Raw genomic sequence first — 23,819 nt, forward strand, 5'->3', positions numbered from 1 at the left:
CTGTAATTTTGCTACAAATGCTATGGAGGAATATACTGACAAAAGTCAGGATTTTGCAAGGCCAGTGTGAGAATGATGGGGTCTTGGGTATAATATGCTAGTTTTATTAGTATGCATAGCGGGTGAATTAATGGTAGGAACTTACCACTGGGAAGAGGTATAATTTGTGGTGGAGGCTGAAGGAGGGTTAGCTAAGTCACAATTTTGTAGTGGTGGTTCCACATTAATTTGTAGTTTATTGGGGCCTGGATTGGGGTAGATATCACCACACTGTGGAAATTTTGGGAGGTAGTGTATTGACTGAGCGTGGACCTATATGAGTTAGTGGTCATAGTGAAGTATTTTGTGTTTAAAATAAAGTGAGAAATTAAAAAGGCAGGGGAATATAGTGGTATAGCTACTCCTGATTTCATGATGTGCTGAGTAAATTGCAGTAGGTGAGGTGTATAAAGGTGAAACTATACAGTGATAGTTGCTAGATAGGGTGTACATAGCAGCAGAAGTAGACATGATGCTTGAAGAAACATTTGAAATGTTGGTGGTTATAGACAACAGGAAAAAGTGAGATATGGTATGAAGTGGAGGGAGGCAGAGGTGGAGTTAATGAAGACAAGTAAGTGGAAAAGATATGTCTTATTAGTTAAGTCTAATTATGTAATAATAAGAAAGGAAAAGGATGAGAACCAATGATATTTGAAATCAGTCAGCAGTATAAGGAACAAAAATAACTAAGGGCACCAATAATGAAATTTAGGTATATGTAAGAGTACAAAGGGCAGATGAGGCAAATGTAAAGTTTTGTGATTGGGAGGGATGAGAGCCTGTGAGTGGCTGTTCTTGAGATGGTTATAGTGTTGCAGGCAGAAGGAGTGAGGGGTCTTTTGATACACTCGAATGTGGATAGGGATGGACATGCCCAGTATAAAGGAAGTAATATCAGGGGTGAGTGGGAATTATGGTAGGGTGAGGAACAAAGGGAAGCCAAACATAGCAAAGTGAAGCAGAGTGAGATCAATCTGTGTCCGTCAGGAAAACAATCAGTCAGGCTCAGCAAATGATAAGAAAAAAGTCTTACTGAACAATCATATGGTGGTGTTAAAAGCTAACAGAAAAAATATGGCAGTATTACATGAAAAACAGATTATCAGCAGGAGATAGAATGGGACAGTGTATCAAATAGTTGCATGAGCATATTCAAGGAGACGGAACAAAGACACTCTAGATGACAGAAAGTAGGCAGGGAGTTAGGAGTGACATACATGTAGCAGGCAGGAGGCAGACAGCAGCCAAATGCTCAATAGTAAGTCACTGTGCCTTACAGCTGAGAGACAAACAGGAGAGTATCTAGGGTACAGTAGTAGTGTAATAAATGAACGGGATCCAGTAGGAAGGGCATTAGGTCTGGAAAGTATTCCTAAGACACCTCTGTATTCATACAGTAAGGTGTAAGGGGGAAGTTGCACTCACTCTAAGGCAGGCAATACCAACAGTAGTAAAATTCCCCTGTACTAATCCAGGAAGTACCTAAATAAACAGTTACAATATAAGGAAGGAACTTATTTAAGGAACTTCTTTGTGACCCCCTCATTCTAATGCCTTTGGAGCAGAAATAACTGACCTTGCTTAAGTGCCTTGCCTGATTTTGCCAGAGATCTCACTCTAAATGGAGTAGACCTCAGGCCTAGCATTTCTGTACCTAGTAAAATGTAATAACCATAAATAGTAAAATGTACTGGTGAAAATTTATTTTGTATGTTAAGAAAAGTGTGCAAATCTCACACTAACTAAGACTTAGTACTATATGTTAAACTGAAGAATTGATATGTTTGAGGATTATTTAAGGGTTGATAGTAAGACAGGGAAGGACAGTTTTCATCTTTGTGCCCAGCAACATCTATTCAAAAAAATAGTGGAGTGCAACTGCTGGGTGGATCATCTCAGGGAGAACAGAACAGCACACTGTAGGATGTCATGCTGAAGCAAAGTTTAAGTAAATCTATAAGCATGTCATTACACAGTGCTGCCTACTGAAAATGTAGTATATTACATAACATTATCTCCCAAGAACAGTAAGCTGACTTAAATGGTGCAATCCAGTCTACACTACTTTTAACCTTTAACTTTGTTTTACCTACTGATAATCTCTTATAACTGTAGTCACCTCTGTATTATGGTCCTACAAAATCAAAGATTAACAGCAGGTTTGCTGTTATTCAAACAAGATTAAAGAGGGTGTGAGAAACAGTAAGAGCTTAAAACTCTTTCAAATGCATCAGCTGAATACACATTAGACTTAATTTTAAATACATCAAACCACTTTAATTAAATGTGCACACAATAATTAAAGAACAGCAAAAATAGCTGTTTTAACAATTAACAGCAGCACATTTCAGCAAATATAAAGAATGTGCAATCAAATAACACTGTAAAAGCATTGCATTTCAGCAAATGTAAGAATATGCAATTAAATTACACAGTAAATCCATCAAGTAAAAAAACTTACAACAGTTATGACTTTATAAAGAGAAGCGATGTAGTACTATACAGGTATTATTCAAGATTTAAATAACATCTTTACTTAAAAGTATAAAGGATGTACCACGGTGGTGGTGCTGCAGTAGCGTTGTCACCTCACAGTAAGATGCTGTCCGGTTCGATTCTCAGCTAGAGCGTCTTCTGCATGGAGATGTGCGTGAATGGGCGTACCTTCGTTGAAGGTTGTGTGTCAGACCTGGCAAGCCGGTATGTAAAAATCAACTGCCAATCATTAGCGGACCGGAGTTCCGCTGTGGCGACCCCTAACTGGGAAAAGCTGAAAGATGCAAACTTAAAAGTATAAAGGATAAGAAGAAACATTGTATACCTTAACTGTCCTGGAGCTAATATGGTGAAATAGCCATGTGACTGAGTGCAACTACCACAAACAATAGAAGGTCAAAGAGTGAGTTCAGAGGGCAAGAATATCTATGCTATCTTAGTAGGAACTGAAAAACATAACATTTGCTTAATAAAAAGGAAATGGGAAGAACCTCATCAGAGCAGGTAGATACATATAGAGGGCTCCATTCAATACCACTAAGTTCCTCCAAAAGGGCATCTTCGGTGCTCTCTGAGACATTTCTTGTCAACAGATTGCTAGGTGGATGGTTGGGAGTACTAAGTTCCAAAGTAGGTAAAAGTAGGCAGTGGTCACTCAGGAAAGCAAGAAGAAATTGCACTAAGAATCATTTATCCAGGAATTTTGTTAACATGATGTGTTAATGTGTCTTAAACCTGAATGTAATGTTATGTATATATAACTTTGAAAATAATATGTTTTGTAAATTGTTTTATAATAAGTTAGTACTATATGTGCTAAATGCTGGTATTGCTTATGACTGTAATCTGCTTGCAACTAGCATTTACTAAATGTTCAATGTGTATTATTATCTTGGAGCTTTTCTCCCCAGGCCTCCACTGAAAATGGACATATATCCAGTCGGACTATCCCGGTCAACAAATGTAAAATAAAATAAATAAATGATGTATGGGACTGTATGTTTATTACTGGGAGTATGAAGTCTAATAACTGCTTAGACTAACTGGATGACAGTTTTGAATAGTACCAGGGCACTGCATCTGGATTTCAGTAGGCTTAAATTGTTCATAGTAAAGTCAACTGTTATGATTACTTTGTTGCATTTAGCTAAAGAGAAGATTTAATCCAGTATGGTTTTAAGTAGTACAGAGCTTGCAGAAGCAGGGATGTATGTAGAAACAATATGGATGTCAGTGCTGTGCTGCCAGAAATAGAAATGTGAGTGAGTGTCCAGCTGGCTTCTTTGTCTGTTTTGCAATCTCCTTGTTTAGTATAATGAAAGTAATCATAACACAATTAATAGTTTTGAGGAATCAGTGAAGATACTTATGAAGCTTCTTTCAGTGATTCAGTGATAGCTAATACAGTATTGCTATAATCATGTTTCTTAATGTAGTCATTTATTGTTAATGATAAAGATATCCAGGTTTGCAAGCTTGATGTGATCAGGGCCAGAGTTAACTAAATATCACCAGAAAGAAAACAAAAGTAGTAGAATGGGTGGTACATGAATGGAACTATGTAGAGTAAATGTTGGCCTGACAGGAAGCTGAATGGTTGAGAGATGTGTGATCATAAAATTTTACTTATAATGGGGTCAGGATAACTTGCATATTAAACCACCATTATGGTATAGTATGTGTGTGCAGATTTATGGTAGGTCTTGAAATGACTGGTAAGAAAAGGTAAGAAAAAGTTTTTGGTGAGTGGTAATAGGGTCATGCTTTGATATTTGTAAGTTTATTTTATTAATGTATTTGTTTTAATTATTTGCTAGTATAATATAATGTCAAGAATAAGAAATGTATGTGGGGCAGAAGCAAGAGTAATACTTCCCATTTGACTTGTAGCCACTTAGTTTGCATATGCACAGAGGAGGGCCCACATTCCCCTGATTCATTCGTATAGGAGTTATGCCAGTAAATGAACAGGTGTGTAATGAAAAGTAATCACCCTGCACCCACCATAACCTATTAGGGAACCTGTGCTTTAAAGTTGATATACTGCCCTCAGCTCTAGTGGCAGTAACCAGGGCAGTCCAGAAAAGCTCATTAGCAGGAAAATGTTAATTGAAAGAGATCTCACAAATATGAAGAGAAAGTAACTAACAGGTGAGGAAGGACATGCAGCAGCTAGCTTTGGAGAAAACTACAACTAATATTAACCTTCTAGCTACTTATTGTGAGAACAACTGCTTTGGTATATTGGTAGGCTAGAAGGATATTAATGCCCAAACTTAAAATATTTGTATGTATGTATGTATGTGTGTATTTATGTATGCATGTATTGTATAATCTGTGCAAGCTGCTGCTGATATATACCTGGCAGTTTCCCTAAAACAAAAACAAATTCACAAAGTAAAATAAAATAGAATACAAGCAAATGACAGCGCAATTAATTAATTAACAAGGGTTGCTACTGCTGACACTGTATACCTAAGCAGCCATCAAGGAAAAGCAGCAATTCCATAAGTCAGTAGCTGAAAGAACAACGCCAGCCACTGTATACAATGTTCTTCAGAGAAGTTTCACTACTGAGGTCCCCTTTTGCAAGCTTTAACCCCAGGAAGAAGTGAAAAGCAGTAGTTAGATATAGGAAGAGGGTGTTGTCTAAACTGTCTACAGGGCTAAGAAAACTGTTAAAACAGACAAACTGACTATGTACTGATAAGAAAGACATGAATATAGTAGCATAAGGGACAGAAAGCCTTAACACATTAGGCATATAGTAGGTATATAACAGATGTAATACCCCATTATGTGCAGAGTAACAACTATATGCACAAGCTCTAAATACACTACAGTTCTATTGCAATCCAGTTGTATAAGCATCTTCTAAAGATCACAACAGTGTAGTAATACAATGGACTATCACCACTACAAAGAGCTGTCAAAAATTTGCAAAACCTAGTTGAAACATGAAATGCTGTCACAAAAATAGTAAGTTTACAGATAGCATTGTATATATACTAGTTTTAAACATCACATAAATAGTAAAAGTACTAAATCAGATTACACGCTACATATAAAGTAATAACCGCAACATTACAGGAGCTCAAAATTTAAAAATTTGTGTATAAAAAAATCTAACTAGCTGCTATAGTATACTACCCCAAATGAACGAGACTTGGAAATGTAAGAAGAATATTAGTAGTTGATGTATAACTGCAAAATCGTGGGGACATATTAATTACGGACCACTGAGAATAAACATGTAGATGCCAACAATGACATCTGTTATAAAAGGAGTCCCAGCACAGAGTACACCAATAAGAAATTCTTACACCTCCCATGTAAGCAAAGCAAATCAGTCTGTGCAGCACAACAGCAGCACACTTTCCACCACACTAACAGCCGTGGCAGTTATTCAAGGACATTAACACGTGTGTGTTAAAAGATGGTCACCCCTCACCAGCAGTTACCTAACAGGAAGCCCACGGTGAAAAGGCAACCACAGTCTTCAGGTCTACTCAAAGTAACTACTTTTAATCTTTTAAATTCATCGGCAGAAAAAGTAAAGGGCCATTGATCTCACAAACATTAAGAGAAAGTTCAATAAGTACTCTGCTTGACCTCTAAGGGCAGTGTATTCCCAGAATGAGATGTTCTTGTGAAAGATATCTATCCAATCAACATGTCTGATTTATGTTTCAGGATAAGTCTAAGTAAATTGAGTGGATGTTTTTGCTGATATTAATTTTGTGGATATGGAGTTTACAAGGTACCAGATCATTCCAGGTTCTGCAGGCAAGACAGAGATCTATTCTCAATACTCTATAGGAAATGGCAAAAGAATGAGAGTACTTCAAGGTATACATGGTAAGTCCGGGAAGACATGCCGCTGATTTTTTTCTGCTAGGGATATGCTGCCATCTCTTGAACTGAGTGAGATATCTAGCCCGGTGCATAACAAAGAGGGAATTATATTCTGTTATTGTTGTTCTGATAAGGGAAGATCAGAGGGAGATGATGACTACATTTAATCTTTAAGATATGACCCTTGTAATTATTCTGACTATATAAAAGGATTTCCTACCACACTGGCCATAGGGTGCTTGAAGGATAGCTCATTTTCAATGAAAGTCTCCAAGTAATTAATTACTGACTTGATTTTAGGGTAAGTATTTCTTATGTGATAGGAGTGTGGTCTTACCTCATTTCCTAAATGACACAATGCATTTAGTTGGCATGTAGTTTGAAGTCGTGGTTCAAGCACCACTTATTAGCACAAGTTAGGTACTTCGGGATAATGTGTAGGTCATCCAGGTATTTATGACAGATATGAGCTTGCAGTTGTCAGCAAACTTCATAAGAAATTGCCTTTGTTGTCTCCTTTAAAGTCAGAGAAGTATATAGTAAAGAGGGATGGTCCTAGGACTGTTGCCTGGAGGACACTGCTGGTAGCACCTCTTTTGGTTGAGTGTGTGCCTGCAACACTAATAGACTGGGTTCTGCCAGTGAGACAGTTTGCTATCTAGTTGGTAACATGGGGGGTATATTTAATTGGATTGGCTTATCTATGATGTCGAAATGTGGAATAGTATTAAAGGCTTTGGTTGAATCCAGGTGCACCATGAGAACTAATTTACCTGTGTCTAATGCCTTACTGACTTATTCAAAAAGTTCACCCATATTGGTTTGGGACCAGGTTTTGAAGACTCCCTATGTCCTTGTTTATGAGTTCCATAAAGATGCACTCCATTGCTTTACAGGTATGGCTAGTGAGGCTGATAGATCTATAGTTGTTGGTTCAGCCTTGAGTCCCCCTTTGTGGAGTGGGATGACTACAAGATTTCTCCACATCTGCAGTATGAATCCAGTGAAGAAGCTGAGGTTGAACAGATGCAATAAGTAGCATATCATACATGCTTGATGCTGAAAAAAGATAACGCGGACCGTTGTCAGTGGTCATGGAGTTAGTGTTTTTAGCCTTGGAGGGAGCACATACTAAAGGGTGATTGGGTGGGGCGGTATAGACAAGCTAAGATACTGTAAATAATCTGGAGGAGACAGGAAGTAAAGTCTGGACTGGATTTTCTGGTAATATGTTGGCAGTGTCATCAGGGGAAGAGTATATGATTATTTTCTATTAGAGCAAAGCACTGTCAGTTATTATTCCTTAGCTTAAGAAAGCTTTGTGGTTACCCTTACCTTGGCTGATGATTTGCAGTTCATGGAGGTGGTGCAGCAGTTAACATTGTTGCCTCACAGCAAGAGGTTCTCCAGTTTGATTCTTGGCTGGGGTGCCTTCTGTGTGGAGTCTGTATGTCCTCCCTGCATTCGCATGGGTTTTCTCTGGGTACTCCGGTTTCCTCCTACATTCCAAGGACAAGCATTTCTTGCCATGTCTCCATTGAAAATAGGCTCTGTCCTAGTTGGACTTTCCTGGTCAACAAATGATAGATAACTAAATACTTACTCTTGGAAGATTTGACTTTGTTTCTGCATTCATTGCTAATCATTTTAGCTACTCCTTAGCTGACAGGGTGCTAAGTTTGCTTTTATAGTTTAAGATCTTCTTTACTATATTGTATATTTATTGACACTGGGGTCCCACCAGATGATACAACTACAATTTATTTTGCAAAAAAAAAAAAAGATTATAGTATATTGTTCAGTGTTTTATGTTTACTTATGTGCTTTGTATCACCATATAGATACCCTAACAAAATGATATAATGCCCAGCTTCAGGCATTCAGTTTCCTACAACAGCAAAGCTCAGTAAGCAGAAACAAGCTACTGCTTCATTATAAGGGAAGCACTTGCTCACATAATAGTTTTATTTCTGCATTACACATAATATATGTATGTATTTATTCACTTTCACACTGAACTCATTTTCATGCCCAAAACAGGATAGTAGAAAAGACAGAAGGAAACAAAGTTGCTATTTATAACAACAGATGCATGTATACTGATGAATAGTGAAGCTGGTTTTACTAGCAAGTAATCAAATCAGTGCTATAACTAAAAATACAACTTTAAATTAAAAACAGCTATAAATAAAAATTAGCATTTAAACAATAAGATAAATGACATAACTGGATCAGTACAACATACACAGTAGCTATTCAATATAAGTAGCATATACAAGTTATACAGGTGTAAGAAAGGTAGCAGGTAGGCATAAATTGAGTAAAAGTAAGGTGGGAAAGAACAAAGGATGGAGTAGAGGGGCACTTTGTTGGTACAGTAACATTGTGTACTATGAAGGAAAATAGAAGCTAGATGGGGGTCAGTGGATTTCGGCTATGTTACTGGTCGTACAGCACTTATAGCAGGCTTCATGACACAAGTACTTTTCAAGTTAACAAATGTAAAATAAAATAAAAATAAAATAAATAAAAATAAAAGTTAAGCTGTGGAAGGCTTGGAAGGAATGGTGGAATCAAATCTGAAGTGTGAGATATCCCCAGATGGGACAGTCTAGTGTTGAGAAAATGGGGTCAGCACTTGAGTTCTGTTCCTAAGGTCTAGCATGACTTGGTTCATAGTAATGTGATCTTAGGTTATAGATAGTGGATCTTTTAGATTAATCTGCCTGCAAAAAGATGAAAGTATCTAGATTTTCCTACGAGTTAGTAAGGATGAGATTTCATGGTGCTGTGATCTTAGCTTATAGGTATTGCATTGCTTAATTAATCTGCTGGCAAAAAATAAATAAATGCATAAATAAAGGAACTTTTGTAGGTTTAATTCTCAAAGGAAGGTTTTCTATCTGTAATATATGTTTAACAACTTGCCTTTCTATCATGTATAAGACTTCTGGTGAAACTGTCAACCTGGAAATTTAGTAGCCTATGTACTGATTTAGTTAATAAGGTTTTATGAGTTCAATCAGTCACAATGCATTTACAGAATGATGTACTCTCAGAAATAAAAATAGGGACAATTGTTAGTTACTAAAGAAACACAAAATATTTTTGATCAAAAACTGTGTAAGTCAGTGCTGCACATAGTAATGGAGTTATTTCTATCTCCCTGAGGTTGACAAACATATGATAATACATGTTTAGTTAAGATAACTTCATAGTAATGTATACTACATATTCAATTATTCAAATGAATACAATCTATGCAAGCAATAATGCCTGACAGTATGTCTGTTAATGTGTAATTAATGCCCACCCAGATGTGTTATGAGGTCTGACGCCACAGACCCTTGGAAGACACCTACATAAATGATGATAAATAAAGAAAAAAATAACTAAATAAGAAAATATTGTTTAAACCTGTATAAAAATACATCAAATTATTTTTTTGCCTAGAATGATATTAATGCTTGGCTGATCTTAGCTTGAACATTTTGATAAGTAGTGTATTGAAATTAAGATAACCAAGTTTTAATGTCATTTTTAGGCAAAACAAATAATTTGAGTTATTTTTATACAGGTTTAAAAATATTTTCTTAATTAGTTAATTTTTTTCTTTTGTTCATAGGTCAATTTTACATATTTAATATATAAACAGTTTATGTCCATTTTTAGAGGGTCATAGGACCATAGGAGATTAGTAGGCTATCAATCCCAGAGGTCATTTTAAGCCTAGCTATTTCATCCCAATGTAATACCATGGAAATGCTAGTCAGTATCCAAGACTGCATTTAGTGATGACTGTTCATGTCCAGGAGAGTTGTGGGTTCTACCCCCAGTAAGAATTTATGTGCCCCATCCACTCGTCCGGGTTCCTCTTGAACAGTGTCATAGAGGTGCTCAATTTCACATGAATTGTTAGCCTGTTCCAAAGATGTGTCAGTCACTGAGAGATAAATCTGTCCCTCCAGCATGTCCTATTTAAATCTCAGGCCATATTTGGGTCCCTGGAGTGGATATCCCTAGTCCCGTTTGATTTACTGATATGCAGCAAGTTCATTATGTTTGGTTCTTGGATTGCTCTGTAGACCAGGCATAAGTCTCCCGTAAGAAGTCAATATGATGCAGAGTATAATGACAGAGACTTGAGTCGGTTTGTGTAAGGCACATGCTGGAGCAGCTTGATCTTCTTTGTTAGAAACCTCTGAGGTCTGTCCAATTGCTGCAGGTGCTTTGCATGGTGCATGCCGAATGGGACATTATACTCAATTATGGGCCGCATTAGTGCCAAGTATAGAGAGATTATAACCTCTTTTGCTCTTGAGGTGATGCCTTTACTAATCAAATGTGCTACTTAGAAAACCTTCCTTATTACAGAAGACACATGGTGGTCGAAGTTAAGGTTGCAGTCAACTTCTGATATTCCAGATTCCTTACCACATTGTGGGTACTTAACGTATTGTTGTTGATTTGACAGTGTGAAGGAAAATTGTTTGTGCCAATTATATACCATTTTAATATTTTTTGTATAAAAATTGGTGTATTTATGTAGATTTAAACTTTTTTTTGTTATTTTAAATATATATATATATATATATATATATATATATATATATATATATATAAATATATATATGGATCTACTTCACATAATCAAACACCCAAATGTTCGACTTTCATATGGCTGAGACCATATGATCGAACATTTGAATGTTCGAAAATGTGAAAAAAAAAAAATAAAGAAAAAAGAAACATTGCTAGCAGGGGGGCAAGCCCCAATGCACCCCACACCCTCCACTATTTAAATATACCAACTCCAAGATTGCACTACATTGCAGTAAAGGGAAATTTTCCCGTTTCGCGGTCAATGGAATTCAGACCATTTGAAGTTTTAAAATTTCAATCATATGGTCTCAGCCATATGAAAGTCGAGCTTTTAAACATTCGACCATCTGAATGAGACCCATATATAAATATATATATATATATATATGTATATATATATATCTATATATATATATATATATATATATATATATATATATATATATATATATATATATATATATATAATATGTGTTATAAATATTTAAAATGCTGTCTAAGTAGGTCTTTCAGAAATGATAATTTTTATTGTTTAATTGAAATGGTTATTATTTTCATTGATTATCACATGACTTTATTTTTAATATATAAAAGAGTGTTAAGGGTGTTTTATTTAGTTCTGATAAAGTCCTGTTTAAAGAAGAATGATAGTAAAGATTCAGTCAGGTGTTTATTTGGACTGAGTCCTCATTCCTGCTGTAGTTTGGCAGAGTTTTTCTTGATTATTTATCATAACTTAAATGTATACCTTTTCTGAGTACCCAGTGTCTCATACAATAATTTAAATGCTCAGTATCAGAATCAGTTTGAGCAATCAACCCAGTCTTGCAGTCATCTGTATATCCTTATGTATCCAAAATGTGTTAGATTTAGGAGTGCAGGCAAATGCAATACTAAATAAATATTGGTACAAGAATGGAGCCTTGTAGAACTTCAAGATGGATAGGAAGAGAGATGGAGTTAATGTCCTTTATGGTTATGCATTTGGATCCATAATCAAGAATATATTGACCTTAGGTTTGATAAGATTTTGGTAGCTTATATGGTAAAGAAGGGAGTCAAAGGCCTTCACTAAGTCTAAGAAAACTGAGAGACCTAGATTAAGGACTTTAGTAATTTGACTATGAAAACTTAATAAACTTGTTAACATCGACCTACCCTTTACAAAACCATTTTGACCTAAGTCCAAAATGATGATATCTGTGGTATTGTTCCCCAGTATTTCAGAAATTAATCTTTCAAAGCATTTGCCAAGAATGGAAGGAAGGCTAAATGTTCTATATTTGTTTACATCATTTGTATTACCATTTTTATATATCAGTGTTAAAGCAGATGTTTTCCATGAGCTGGGAGCAGTACCTCTTTGTAATAACTTGTTAAATATTAAGTGTAATATTGGTATTAAGTAACTTTTAACTCCTAGCAACTGTATGGAGGAGATTGGCTCAGGCCCCAGAGAAGTTAAATTATTTATTTTACTAAAGGTTATTCATGTCATCCCCTGAGATATAATAGGACAACTTGAACTGTCAGGAGTTATGATAGTTGATAATCAGTCAAAACTAGAAATAACAGTGAGCAGTGCTACATATTGTTGGTTGAGCAAGTGTATTATCTTCACAGGATAATGTATTATACTGCCATCAAATATCACAGAGTTTACTGGCTGATAAGAATTGTTGATACTGTTAATATACCAATAAAATGTTTTCGTACAATTAGTATTCACAGCAAGTTTGTTTACAAAGCTTATTTTTCTCCATTCTAATTTTGCTTTTTAGAGATTGACTGATGTCATTAAGAATTCTCTTGTTTGCTATTGCTGTGTGTTTCTTGTAAATCTTACGTTTCTTTTGATTTTTCTTATAGAATTTATGAAGTTCAAGTCCATCAGGAAAGAAATGTATTTTTATGTGAACTATGCATAGGCTATTAAGAAGTAAATTATGCAAAGTGTTATTTCCAAAATTTACTTTGTGATTCATTAAGCATAAGTGCCAATTTACGTGTAGTGGTTCTATTAAACTCTTATAACTATATGTCTTAGGGTTCTGTAGTTTTTATGTGCAGATTTTTTTTTGTGTGCGTTTTCCAAGTTTTCCATGATTTTCCCTGTCTCCAGTTGTTTGATTTCAGAGGTAAGCCAAGGGGCGAGGTTACTCTTAACTGTTTCATTCACAGTGGAAGTATTGAATTCAATATACGCTGAGAAAGTTGAGATTAAAATATGAGATGGCTTCATCAATGGATAGATATGTTAGCGCAGTGAGTTTGCAAGACTGTAAAGAGTTAAAATGTAGATATACTGAAATGCGGATCTTGAGAAAGTAACAGGTATATTTTTCAGTATTTTTGGTTGTTCACATTGGAGCTAAATGCAAAAATAGTAACTAACAGAATCATGGGGAATGCCAAAGGCTTTAATGTGCATGGTTTTTAAGGTAGAGATCTAGTCTGGTGTGCTTTTAAATCTAGTTGAAATGTCTATACTTGTCAGTTCTCATATTAATTTTGTTATACCAAATATATTTACAGTTGGAGAGGATGTGTCAGATAATACTTGATGGAATATTTGGAGCCAGATTATGATAACATTTCCTAAAAGTAGGATAGATTGCTTCATGTTAGAGGTTACCTAAGAAAATATATCTTTAAATGCATCTGTGTGTTGGAATATAGAGACTGGCTATGTAAATTCATTATGAAAGACTGGGAGTGGTTCAGATATGTGAAATATTGGAACTGGCTAATGAATTCAATTGCTTTCTTTGATATTTTGAAATAGTAGAGACATGCCACTTGGAATGGGTATCTGTTCATCAGATATTGTAAGATTTAACCATGTTTCATTTAAAGTACAAGCATCTTGTTTCTGCATAATCTTACCCACCTTAACTTCCCCAAGTCTTACTATCTTGAAGTAAACCAATCATTGTATTCATTGTATTTACCTATCCACTAAACACACACCCTTTCCCTTTTTTCTCTTCTGCCTATGTCCTCCTTTACACTTCACATTATTCACTCATATTTCAAAAGCTTAGCCCTTTTCAAACTCAACTTTTTTATCTTTTCCTTACAAGGAGTCCCCATTTCCCTCCACCTTCTTCCTTACTATGATAACCTGGTCCTCTTTCTTGCCCACTTCCTCAAGGGCATTCATGCCTCCTTCACACCATGATTCACAAGCACCGTAGTACCACATGTTGCTCCTTCATGCCACTCAGCACCTTCATCTTCACCTCTTGATTAATTTGATCTGTATTGTTTTCCACTCCCTGGGTGTCCACAGTGGTGCAGTGGTTAGCATTGTTGCCTCACAGCAAGAGGTTCTCTGGTTCAATCCTTGGCTGGGATGCTTTCTATGCGGAGTCTGCATGTCCTCCCTGTGGTCATGTGGGTTTCCTCCGGGTGCTCCGGTTTCCTCCCACATCCCAAAGACATGCTGCAGGTGCATTGGACACTCTAAATTGGCCCTAGGTGTGAGTGTGTGTGTGTGTGTGTGTGTGTGTGTGTGTGTGTGTGTGTGTGTGTGTGTGTGTGTGTGTGTGTGTGTGTGTGTGTGTGTGCCTTCTGTGGAAGGTTGGGCACCGGGCTGGCAACTCGACACTGTAAAACTCCACTGCCAATCACGAGTGGACAGGTGATCCGCTGTGGCGACCCCTAACCGGGAAAAGCCGAAAGAAGAAGAAGAAGATTGTTTTCCACTCCCTGCATCCATAGCTGCCCTTGTTCAGACATTATCCATGTCAGTTCCCTATTACACTATCTCAACATTTGCACCATATTTAATTGTGCCACATAATCTGAAAATTCTCCCATGATGCCTCATGCCCCCACATTCTTGTCTTCCATCATCCTTGTTCTATCACACCTACTTCTCTGTCACACAAACAAATCTATCAAGTACCTTCTGCATTCCCTCTACTCTCTTGTCTTGTGAGTTCACCTCCAGGTGCCTGGTAAGTAAAACAGATGCAGTAATATGATACACCTTAGTGCTTTCACTTAGTGTAAAAGTCCCATGTGAACAGCTGTTCAATATAATTCATTCTCTCTATCTTACATTAGCCTAATTCCTAGATCTAGTCTCCTCTGTAGTGTAAATGTCCCATGTGAACAGCTACTTGATATAATTCACACTCTCTGTTTTATATTTGCCTAATGTCTGGATCTTGTCTCCTCTGTAGTGTAAAAATCCCATGTGAACAGTTGCTTGATATAATTCATACTCTCTGTCATACATTTGCCTAATTCCTGGATCTAGTCTCCTCTGCAGTCTGACATAGCTGCAAGCCTAAGCATTTCTCTCTCTGTCCCATTTGTCAAAGGCATATCCCCTCTTTCTCCACCACAACATTGGTATTACCAGTAAATTTGTATGAAAATATAGAACTGTTTCACAAAGATATTGAAAATTCCTTGCAACTGCTTGTTCACTTCCTCCAACAAAATTATGTAGTCATCTGCAAATGGATGAACCCAAATTCCCATCTTCTCCCCATTTACTCCTGTAGCAGCCTGAATACCTGCTCAAGCTGATACATAACAGTCAAAAATAAAGTAGATAGTAATTGGCTTGCCTTGTCCCTCTTTCCATTCCTACACAGCCCAATTCCTCCATTCACTATAACATTCACCTACGTCCTCCTACAAAACTCTTTAACTCTGATCTGTAATCTCCCTCCATCACAGCTTGGTGCACACATCACACATGTAGACCCAACATGCAATGTCAAAAGACTTCTGTATATATATCAGTACCATCATTGCTCTCATCTTATTCTCTGTCTCTTCCCATCTCATCAAGTTCAAATTTCTTCTTCAAGGTTTTATTAATGAGGAACCCCAAGCAAAAGCCACTTACTCTTCCTCTGTTACTCTTGACAGTGTCCCCCCAAGCTAACCATCAGAATTCTGGCAACATTTGTTGCATCTGAATTGCACAAAGATATTGTCCTGTAATTACCCAAAGACTCCCTTTCCTCATTCCCCTTATATACATCGAACTTGATAACACTCTGTAATCTCGTTGTCTTATAGAAGTCAGGAGGACACGTATCATGTTCTCTTGGATAATACATTTATAGGTTCCATACTAGGAAACACAAGAACACTTGCCACTGCTGACTACTTACTATACCTGTCAATAAAGGGTCATGGTACTTGACACAGGGTGAATTTATGGTTACCTATACAATTGTCTACATTAGTTTTAAAACTACCAGCTATTTGTTTTGTTTTGTTTCATGTGTCGCACAAGCTTATTCTAGAGGTCAGCGTTTATTTGGCAGAGATACCTATCTCACCATCAAGTCTTATTATACTGTGATATTGATTTGGGTCCCTAGAGAAGGAATTTGTAGTATTTGCAGTTTTATGAACATGTAGAAAGTAAAGAAGCTTGGAGTCATTTTCTGCACTGTGAGCTTCACAGAAATTGCCTTAGAGAAGTCACTATGAGACAGACTGGTGTGAGAAAGCTTATTAAATGTTTTGTATAGCTTAGAAAGCTCAAACCTGTAAAAGTTTTGGTGGATTTTTTCAAACTGAACCATGATCTGGGATAGATATTTGCCAAAGGGGTAAATTATTCAAGTATGGGTCTAATAAGAGGAAACTAGAGGGGGGGACTATACTCTCCTTGAACTTAGCTAAAGGATGTTCATTTAATGGTTCAAGATGCTAGGTAAAAGGGTTTTCTTACTATGTTTGGCACTTGGTGGGCAAAGGTAAGTTCATTATCTATGAATGTACCCAGCTCTCTGATGACATTACTAATTTTGAAGGGGATGCCATTTAAATGGCAGATGTAGTGGGGTTCTGGTTTGCCAAAGAGTACAGTGCTGTATTTTTAGTGTTGACCCTCAGCTCTTGGTACAGAGATTATGGACTTGTATAGTTTAAGCCCCTCTTGGAGAACATGCGTGTCATTTAGATGTTTAGGACAACTCCAAATTTGCATTGTTCAGAAAATGAGTAATGAGTCTTTTTGTAAAAAGCATGCTACCTACTGTTATAACTGTTAACCAGTTTGCTATCCAGTGTTTTATGCAGGGATTTACTTCTCATGGAGTAAGTTTATTAATTATTCCAGAATGTGGGATTGGTCAAAAACCTTTCTCATATCTAGGTAGGTGGTAAGTACTGACTTGCCTTTGTCAAGTGCTTTAATGAACTATTTAAAGAAGTTAGCCACATTAAGAAGGCAGGTACTGCCCTTCATAAAACCAAACTGATAAAGGTTGAGGGACTGCAGGTTGCCAATATCCTTCTTTATAAATTCTATGATGATTTGTTCCATTACTTTACATATGAGGCTGGTAAGGATGATTTGTTTGAAGTTCCCAAGTAAGTGGTTGGGCCATCCCTATGGAGCGGGACCTCAAATGCTGTTGCTTTCCATGTCCCAGAAATATAGCACATTGACACTGTGTGGTTAAAAAGGTCAACACGCAGTCAGAGTGGCAGTACTTCATGCTATCTGGACCCATAAACCTAGTGGTCTTTATTTTGGAGAGAACATCTTTGTTCTGTTTTGATTTGGGGGTGAGTGCTGATTTGATAGCATTCGGGGAAAGAAAAGTATGGAATGAATAAGGGTAGAAATTTGAACTAGTTTCCAGGGTTTGAGTAGGTTGTACTATCTAATATCAGTTCAGTACAATGCCAAGTTTTGTTCTTGATTTACCTGAAATAACCGAAGAAAACTTTGTGATTATATTTGAATATGGTAGCAATAGTAGACTCATCTTTGGCCTTGCATCTTTTGGTTACGTCTTAGTTACTCGTTTATACTTATGGGTCAGTTTTAACAGTGGTGCAATTTGACATGTTTCTTTTCCTCTTATTGCAAGATTTGTTTATAATGGGGCCTACCAATGGGATGTGTTTCTGAACTTTGCATTATATGTGTGACTAGTAGGAAATGAGGCGTTGACACAGGAGATAAGGAGAGAGTAGACATTTGTGGATTGCATGGTTGTTTTAACTATGGGATCATTATATGTTAGGGAGCTCTATAGTTGTTATTAGTAAGTCACCCTGAGAAATGTCAGAAGCTTTTGAGGCATGGCGGCACCTTTGGTTGGGTTGTTATCAGAAATAATTTGGCATGATGGTCAAATCTGACAAATGAGGGGATAACTATGGGTAATGTGCATAATGGCACTATATTTTCTGAGGACCAAGTCATGAATGTTTGGGCATCCAGCAGGTGTAGGTACTAATTGTTCTGGGGTGTAGGTGTTGACGATCCATGTTTATCAGTTAATGGAACATTCAAAATTATATTCACTTCTATGGATAGATATTCTAATGTATTCTTTTGCATAACTTTACTAAAAAGAGATGTTCACATATCATAACACACAATGAAAAATATTCACAATACTTGTGAAGCCACAAAAATTCTAATTTACTAACAAAGACTTTGGGGGCTTGGTGAGGGATGCATCGATATGCTTCACTTTGCTATGAGTTAGTTAGAACATTATTGTTTGGATGGTTGCATGTAGGAACTGAGCATGCTAGCTTGTTGGGCAATGCCTGTTGTGTTACTAAATGTTATTTCTGGTGAACTGCAGGCTCCTGATATTTCAGTCCAGTTGTATGGAACGAATTTGAGATTTGGGTAAGGACTTTTTAAGTACCTCAGGATAAGGAAGTAAAGTGCTGGTGCTGTGTTGCAGTCATGTAGATGTGTTTTCTGGCAAACAGGTGGTTTAAGAGGTTAGGTATTTATACTTCTCACAGGTAAAACCAGTACAAAGTAGCAATAGTGGGTTGCCAGTAAGTACAAGGCAGTTACTAACCTAGTGTTAGAGGCTGGTGATGGATGAGTAAGGCCAGACTGTGCTCACATTGCATGCAGAAGTCTGACATGCAAGCGCACTGAGTATGGAGGAAGACTATGGACTGTTGCGACTGTTACTAGGGATTGGTATAGAACTGCTGGGTAGTGGGGTACAAGTAATGAGGCACGTGTATTTCACATTTATAGTATTAAAATCCTGGTTTTATGGTATTGACTACTACCTCACTCTGTTTAGTGATGTTACGGAGTTTGGCAGTCTGTATCTGTTACCTAGAAGTATAGGTGATTTGCTCAGGATGCTTAACAGATAAGGTTTTGTGACTGTGTTGCTTTTATCTATGAACTATTTATTCTGACATCAACAAAAATGTAGCTTGGCACACACCAGCAGTAACCAAAAGATCCTGTTGGAAGGTCTATGGAGGGGATTCAACAATGTGAATGCTGACTGCAGTCAACAGCATAGGTTATCATGATGCTGCATATAGTTCACTATGGTGCAGCCTACCTTAAACAAGGACAAAACCTTGCAATGCTGCCCAAAGTAAAACAAACAGAGAAGCAAATAGCCAAAACACTAAGTGCTAACAAGCTACAGTAAGTGCACAAAACAGGACACTGCATACCTCCTACTCTCATCAGTTTAAGCCTGCAGATCATTCAACAGATTTAGAAAAAAATACAGCAAAAGCTTTAGGCAGCAATGTTTGCTTATAATCATCTCAAAACGTCCTTAGTATAAAGTAATTAGTCACTCTTGTGGTGTTATTGGGATCAGATACTCCAAAGCAATAGTAGTAGGAAAGCTCAGACATGCAACAGTGAGCACATTTCCTCAGACAATGTCAATACCATGCAATGCTACTGACAATAAAACAAGCACAGATGCACATCAGCTAATCAGAGTTACAGTAACTGTTTTACCTCTCTTCAAATATCATAGGGCTTCCACCCCTCTTCCACTGCAGTTTTCTATGCAGTGTCTTCCTTTCCACCACATCCAATACACAGCCTTTCCATTGTCTACACCCATGCCTTTTACCCATTCCCTTGTGGTAAAAGTTTTAATAAAAAGAAGTAAAAACTTCCTTAATGTCTACATTCTTCTCCACCCGACACTTCCATCAGCCATACTGCAGAAACCCATGATTTTTTTTCTGATGTTTTGATCTTCAAATACAGTAATATCAACCTCTTCCAGTCACTACCATCTTTACTCCTCAGCCTAGATAACTCTACCTCAGTCTATGTTCTCCCCAATTCTTTTATCATTTGTATAATCTTCTTTCAAAATTTCTCCTACCTGCTTAAAGTGATTTGTCGACGTTCAAAAACTTAGCTTAGCACCACAGTTTACAGTACATAAACAGACGAACAGTACTTTCCCCCATCTGAGAACATTTCTTTTGCTATATAAAACTAATTTTAAAATATGCGATTTCCATGCACTGATATCATTGAGGAAAAACAAGAAATTTTAACCCCAGCAATATTCGTATAGGAAAAGCATCTGTTGCATCCGTAGACTTTAATAAACACAGCACTACTCATGATGTGAATATGCCCCACTAATATCTACAAACATACCACATGTTACCCTATACTAACATCACAAATGGAGAAGAAAATTTTGGGGGGCAGTGATTTAATAAAACATTTACAAAGCATTTATTTTAATGGACCAAAAAAGAAAAACATTTTAATAAAGAACCAGAAGCAGCAAACTACATTGCTGCACTTGACTCTTCAAATGCTATGATGTACATAGAAACATCAGCAAATCACTTTGATATGGTCAATGCAGTGAATACTTTGTTGTGTACTAAAATCACATACCCGTCACATTGTTTTCTACCACTAGATGAGTTGCTACAAGTAAAAAGGAATACAGCTTTGGAAGAAGATTTGAGAAGACATACAAAGATACAATCACAATGTTGTTAGAGAGACTTGTTACAAGTTAATAAAGTACATATGAGACAATAAAAAACAAAAATGTAATGGTAAAAGTTATAAAGGACAGAGGATCTGAGACAGGAAAAAAGAAAGGGAAAGAAAGTATTGCTGTGTAACTAAATATACTACTTTTCATGGGAATTTAATAAATTAGGGCTTCAAAAATTTTAAGATGTGACAGTAAGTTAAGACAAATGTTACCAAAAATCACCTCTTCCTCATATAAAACAGCTATGAACTTAAGATAAATGCTCTTTTTAAGGTCCCCAGCATTAAAGTACTGAATCTGCTACAAGGGATGTAAAGGGTGATTGATATAGTATGTATAAAAATGTTTTGGATATTAAAGTGAGCATTAATTTAAAAAATCCAATTCTGAGAGATTATTTTACCTGTCATACTGATTTGTCATATATTCTATCAAAAGTGATTGCCCTTCCTGTTGAAGGGACATAGGACAAACCAAACATAAAGTAAAGGCAAGGATACATGATCATGAGAAAGATGCAAATAAAATATAAGTACAGTGGATATGGATGCAGTAGAAAAACATGAAGTAAAATTATTATTTTTAAAGACTTGGCTATTGGTAAACCTTATATGTCTGGGGAATGGGAGTTATCTTAAGATATATTTCCTCTGTATCTTAATTTAGAAATGCTATGGGAATTTTTGATCAATTGATACAAGAAAGTTTTGGTTTGTTTGAGTGTTATTGTTGGCTAAGCTCTCCTGTTTCATCTTTTACTATTCCTCCCAAGAACAAAATATACAATTATGATATAGTTTGAAACTGTGATTTATTTTGCTTGTTGTTTAGTAAGGTAATGTGATTTATTTTGCTTGTTGTTTAGTAAGGTAATGTCTCTTTAAATGATTTGTAGGATAATTATTAATGGCAAGCCTGTGGATATAATAAAATCCATGTAGGAATAGTGTAAGGCCTACATGGAAAGTATCGTGGTTGTGTATGTGGAACCCCCTCTGCAGCATGCCTTGCATACTAATGAAGGTAAGCTACTGAAGGAGAGCAGTGTAACATGGTTATTGAATCAGTGTAGGGAGTGTGTTACTGTGTCCGGAGATGAGTAACACACCCCCTGCACTGTCAAAGTGCCAGATAATAATGTTATGTCTATGTAATAAAAAGTGCAATTATTTTTAATTTTTTTGTGTGTGTTTGCGTGGCAAGGCGCTTAGCAATGGACATGTGCTAGACATCTAAAAATAGAAACCGGATACATTTAATTATGAAAGCAAAGGTCAAGTTTAAGCATAGCTGAGCATGTTTGCACAGCATACTAGAGTGCTTAAATGTAGTGGAGAGATATATGTAAAAGTATAACAGCATTGCACATGGCCATGTAGCTGAATGGTTAGAGTGACAGCCTCATGTGCAGTATGTGCAGGGTTTGAATACACAGGTTATTTTGTAAAAACACATTATGAGACTTATTTTAAATCTTGATTAAATTTTGTGTGATTACACAGACAGGATATTAAATATATTTTTCAAATACACAATTATGAGATATACTATTAAGCCATGATTGACTTTTGTATGAATGTACAGACAGGTTATTAAGCATATATGTTGCAAATACACAGTATGAGAAGCATTTATAAACCCTTGATTGCATACTGGACATACGGACAGGCATGCTATTAGTCATGCATGTTTCCAGTACAGAATAAAAAAAATATTTTTAAATCTCACTTTGCTGTGCACAGATAAGCTCTGCTAAGCACAGCTAAGCCTTGCCAAGCACTGCTTAAACCTGGAATTTTTTAGCAGTGCTTAGCTGGTTTGCGCATTGCAAAGTGGTACGAAGCACTGTTAAGCAATGCCCATTTAAGCATTGCTCAGCCCAGCTAATTGGTTTGCACAATGCTAAACATTACTGAGCATTGCCAGTTTAAGCACTGATCAGCTAAGGTCAGCAAGTTTGAGCACTGCTAAGCGAAGCACTGCATTTTTAAAAAAATGCCCAATGGTGGTAAAGGGAGGGAAAACAATCGTATTTAAGTGCAACAAGTGTGAATACAGCCATAACCTGTTGGAGTTTGATCTTGGCAGCGACTATGGCAGGAGTGGTGCATGCTTCTGGGCACAGCACTGGGGCATTCTGGAGTCCAGGGTCATGGTTAGACTCCTTGTTAAACACCATGATGTCTGGCTGCTGCAGGGCCAGTTCCAGGGATTGGAGTTCAATGTGGAGGCCTAGGACCAGTTGCCACATGATCTCACCAGTGCAACTGGTATCCCCCACACAGGTGAGCAGGTGCGTCATCATTATGATGTCCTGAAGCTTTGGAAGGGGGATCTCTTGGCCACCTGGGTCCAAGATGCTCGAGACAGGAATGCTGCACAAGTTTGTAAGTATTGTTATTATTGCTTTACTAAAACCTACTCTGAATGTGAGATAGACAGGTAAGCATGATGGTGTGTTTCTCTCCCCACAGCTGATGAGGAGAGAGCTCACAACCTAGAGGCCCATGCAGGACAACTGGCAAGGTTGTGCCATGAATGTGGTGAGTACATATGTATCATGCAATCTGCAGTCATATAAGCAAGAAAAGTGAAATCATTAACTGCCATTTTATATATATATATATATATATATATATATATATATATATATATATATATATACTATTTTGATTGTACTGCAATGAATGTGGTCATAGACCTGGACTGAAATAAGTGAGTAATGCCAGGTACAGTTCAATAAATATGAAAGGATGAAACCTGCATTAATAATGTTAAATAAATAAAGCTTCTACAGCATTATTAATGGTAAGAGAATAAAGTTTCAAATGCATTAATAATGTGAAGGAAATAAAGATGTCTACTCATTAATAATGTTAAGGGAATAACGTTTCTATTGCATTAACACTGTGAAGGAAATAAATGTCACTACTGCATTAAGTGTGGAATTACAGCTGTACTGCAACACCTGCATTATATGAACGGTTCTTGAATATCGACTGGATATATACAGCAATCACTGCCATGAAGTCACCTCTAATAAAGTTGTGTTGTACAATATGT

This window comes from Protopterus annectens, chromosome 10.part0, assembly GCF_019279795.1.
Source record: "Protopterus annectens isolate FY-2018-M chromosome 10.part0, PAN1.0, whole genome shotgun sequence".
Lineage (NCBI taxonomy): Eukaryota > Metazoa > Chordata > Ceratodontiformes > Protopteridae > Protopterus > Protopterus annectens.